This window comes from Octopus sinensis, linkage group LG7, assembly GCF_006345805.1.
Source record: "Octopus sinensis linkage group LG7, ASM634580v1, whole genome shotgun sequence".
Classification (NCBI taxonomy): domain Eukaryota; kingdom Metazoa; phylum Mollusca; class Cephalopoda; order Octopoda; family Octopodidae; genus Octopus; species Octopus sinensis.
This window is the reverse complement of record NC_043003.1, coordinates 53,942,236-53,947,391: the sequence shown is the minus strand read 5'-3', so window position 1 is coordinate 53,947,391 and position 5,156 is coordinate 53,942,236.

The window sequence follows — 5,156 nt, the reverse complement described above, 5'->3', positions numbered from 1 at the left end:
CTCACCTCTTTTGATTATTGTTGTTTTTGCATTCGCTTCCATTTAACAAATGTCTTTTTCTTAAGTGGTTCTTACTACCACACATCCAGCAACTGGGCTTTTAGAACCGAACCACAACCACGAGTGAGCTCCTCTTTGTCCCCCGAATGTAGTACAGCATCACCATGGTCTTGGGGTATTCAGGATCATAACATTTTCATGTCCACTGAGACCCCACTTGTCCATATACTATTCTGAATCACTTCTTTTACCACGTGCCCGTCATGTTCCCTAAAAGTGACAAAGGTCGAAGCTTACCAATATTTCTAGTTAACATGATCTTAATAATTCTGAATCCTATGCACTGTAGTAACAGTCTATCGAGAAAGAATGTGGAACACCAACTTTATTCGCCACCATGTCTCGTCTTTGGTTTTAAAAACTAGCAATTGCTTCATATATTCATTTCCCCCATACAATGGGGCGTAGGTTCTGCAATACATCCATTAGAATTTAATTCACCTACCTCTTGCTCTTCCTGGATAGTTTCGTTGGATACACCTTACGAACTCTCTAATTTTGCTTTGTACTGGTTCAAATCAAGTCGCCCCATTTTTTCCACAGCGCTAACAAATGTGTTTTCTTTTCCTTCAGTTCCACTGTACTTTCAATACTTTCGTGTTTTTTACTATGTATGTATCTCATAAACAATTTAGTGTTACCACCTTATTCTGTTACTTCTGAAGCAAACATCTTGCAACGATTAAATTTCAAATTTCTTAGACATTTCAATAATGTAAAACATTCTTAATGTTTAAAGACATACTTTTCTTCTATTCCCGTTAATGGTGTGAATATCTAAGTGTTTCGAAGTTCGTTTAAGTTAAAAAGAACAAACACGTTTTCCTCTATATATATTTCTTTACTGCCCACAAACTTATGACCAAAAGTATCCCAGTCGTGACCTTACCATTTACACGTAGTGTAGCTGAAACTACATAAAACAATAAGTATTTTAAGATGATCTTATGCTGCTTGAGTGATATTTGGTTGCTATTTCTCCCCATCGTTGGATCATATAATATTGATATCCTTTAACTGACAAGACCAATGTATTTAATGGTTAGAGGAAATGAGAAGTTACAACGCTCCTGGCTATTACAGAGAGAGTTAGCGGCGTAGGTTAACTGGTTTTAATTAGGTCTGATCATAGTTGACCTGGAGCTAAAACAGCTATAACTTGTCAACAATCTGTGTCTACGTTATTGCTTTACTTCCCAGAAATAGCATCTATATTTCCTTCATGTGTGTGTGGGGGGTGTATGTGTGTGTGTGTATTTACTTGTGTTGCAATATGGTTTCTTCACTTGATTCTTGGGTTTCAAATTCTTCAATAGGTCATAAGAGAATATTTCTACTCTAGGCACAAGGCCCGAAATTTTTAGGGATAGGCCAGTCGATTACATCGACCCCAGTGCGTAACTGGTACTTAATTTATCGACCCCGAAAGGATGAATGACAAAGTCGACCTCGGCGGAATTTGAACTTAGAACGTAACGGCAGACGAAATACCTATTTCTTTACTATCCACAAGGGGATAAACATAGAGGGAACAAACAAGGACAGACAAACGGATTAAGTCGATTACATCGACCCCAGTGCGTAACTGGTACTTATTTAATCGACCCCGAAAGGATGAAAGCCAAAGTCGACCTCGGCGAAATTTGAACTCAGGACGTAGCGGCAGACGAAATACCTATTTCTTTACTGACCACAAGGGGCTACATACAGAGGGAACAAACAAGGACAGACAAACGGATTAAGTCGATTATATCGACCCCAGTGCGTAACTGGTACTTACTTAATCGACCCCGAAAGGATGAAAAGCAAAGTCGACCTCGGCGGAATTTGAACTCAGAACGTAACGGCAGACGAAATACGGCTGCGCATTTCGCCCGGCGTGCTAGCATTTCTGCCAGCTCGCCGCCTTGACAATAATTCGCTAAGAAAACGTAGCGTAGATGTATAATTATTATCATTTATTTTTGTTGTCTTATTTAATTCCAGCAAGAAAAATAAGTCTTCCAGAATATAAACACTAATATAGAGTTCCAATCAAAACTAAATTTTGGGTAATCCTTGTCAGGCAATCATTATATCAGTTAGGAATTAAACGTGTTGTAAGGAAATTTAGCAGACAGTTTGGACAGAAACCTTCATTTCAAATTTGTCTGTGAAACGCAATCTATGAGTATAACTAAGACGCACATTAGCAGAAAATTAAACAATATAAATGCTATATGAAGTGAGATTAGTTCGAAAATTATTTCTGCAACTATATACTGTATGTCTTTGTTTACAACCAGATGTATGCACGTACGTTGAATAAATAAACTGTGTTAAATAAACGGATATAGAAATAATCAAGAATATTTAATATTCAATAACTGAAAATATTCAATATATTTCTAGATAGTTATTCAATTAGAGATATCGGAAAACAAACATCCGGCCGTACAATTTAATTAAAGATAAATCGGATCAGTCCTAAGTAAAACAATAAAGGAAAAAAATGATATATCAAAAAATAGATTATACATACATATATATATATATATTGCAATTATAGATTAAAAGAGAAATGATTATACATAAATACACAAAAATATATTTGCTCTAAATGACATACAAATGTCGACCGCAAATAATTCAATTTACATTGATTACATCAATTTAAAGTACACCCGTACACATTACAACCTCAATGTACAAGAAATAGGTAATTAAAAACTTAAATGCCGATTATTTCTGAAAATAACAAAACATACTTTAATAATACTGTAAATCAAACTCCATTAGAACATTTCTCGCTGTCTTTCTATATTACTTTGTCAACATAGAGTCGATAGACAGTTTTCATTATTGAATCTCTTGCAAGAAAATGTTGCATAATAATTAGTGTGTGCATTATTAATACATGAAATTGATTTAATTTACTAGCTAAAATACCTTGGTAAATAAATACGATTTTTTAATACAATCTAAATGAAATTTATTAAACTATTTGATATTCTTATAGAATCTAATAGATTTGTAATATTAAAAAATGAAATAAATACTTCTTGTTATTACAAGAATTCAGCTTTGGAAGTAAAGTATTAATTAGTAAATAAATATTCTATAAATATTATTTATAATATAGAATCAAAATAAATTTATCAGTACTTTATTATTTGCAATTATATGTAATTATATAAAAATGAGGTGAAGATGCAGAGTCGTTTGAACATCACTTAGAATGGTGCGTGGTATTTATTCCAGCTCCCTACAGTGATCCTCTTTCAGCATTTTGGGATCGATAAATAAAGTACTTCCCCAAGATTGTGGATTAGTGAAATTATTAGAGAAACGGAGGAAATACTTTGTAGTCTCTGTTCAGAGTTCAAAACCGCCTACTGCAACCGAAATAATGTAGTCTACTTTCCTTGACTCGATCGAGAAATCAGCTGCCAGTTGTTAGTATTACATCCAGAAAATCACATTAGTAAATATGCTCACTTAGCCATTAGTTTAATTATTATTAAACACAGCTTAAGCGGCGAGCTGGCAGAGTCGTTCGCACGCCGGGCCAAATGCTTAGCGGCATTTCGTCTGCTGCTACGTTCTGAGTTGAAATTCCGCCGAGGTCGACTTTATCTTTCATCCTTTCGGGGTCAATAAAATAAGTGCCAGTTTCGCACTGGGATCGCTCTAATCGACTTACCTCCTTCACCGAAATCACTGACCTCGTGCCAAATTTTGAAACCATTATTAAATACAGCTCACTGTTCACGTAATTTTTAGAAATTATTAATACAGAAAATTATAGCTAATTGATACATTCTCATAGAAATAAACATCTTATAAAATCCAATATAAAACTTTCATCCATTACAGAATGAAAATAAACATAACATAACAGCAAGCACTATTTCACATCTAAATTCAAATGTTCTAGTCTTAACTATATTTTAATAACCTGTAGTAATATAAAATATAGTAATAATGGTTATATGGTGTAGACACATATATACTGACAGGCAAAAATATGAACAAAATAAAAGCATGCGGAATAATATATAGAAGAAATACAATAAAAAGTTCAAATTGTTATGGGCGTGTAAGGTATATCCGGTTCAATTATAGTTCATGTGACGTAGTTATTGGGTGGAGGAGGTATTTTAATGCGTAGAGAATAAAACATTTTGATTGCACAGACAAGACAACTAGTGTAATTCCATTCTATCTATATGCTGAAATGTCTGTTTCTACATTTTCACCACCTGTAATTTATAGCCCGCTAGGTCTATACAGTACGATTAATGTTATTGAATGTAACATTAAACAATAGCTGAAGGCTATATAAAAACTATAATTCCAATATAAACAGAGCAGTTCAAAGCAATATACACAGTTCACGAATTATATGGAAAATGGTTCATATGAAATACAGACATCAGGTTCTGTGCTATATAAAAATGGTTCATATAAATTACACACAAGTTATACACTAATAGTTCATAGGAGATACATACAGTTGGTCACGTGTTCTATAAAACTGACACATGTTACGCTGCAACGGAATATTTGCAAGTGCAGAAAAAAATTTTCAAAGAATACATTGCTAAAGATATAAATTGCAAATATATAGAGTTCGTTTAAATGCCATCAATATACGGAATGGAAATGTTCATATGTGTTCGTTGGGGTGCTATAAAAAAAATACTACCATATATTTTTACAACAAAGACCAACAGGAAAAGGTAATGCTACATTAAGATCTATATTGTAAACTTGAACGACTTTACATCAATATGCAGCGGTATATAAAAGATATCTATAGAAAAAAAAATGCAATAAGATATCTTTCTTTTATAATATTGGAACAGCCCAGTTTTGGATGACTCCATCTCACGAGTGAATAAGTTAATATCTCCTATAGAGAAATAATGTATCTAGATGCAGGCTCAAATCTGTATCGCGAAATACAACTGACAACCAATTTTAAATCTAATCAAAGCAGTATACCTTTGTGTAACAAGATGTAAGCTGTGACTTCGCCTCCACAATGGTAGCGAAATATCTAATATATGTTACTGATGAAGATTCTACAGGTGTTCTATTGTCTATAATAATAA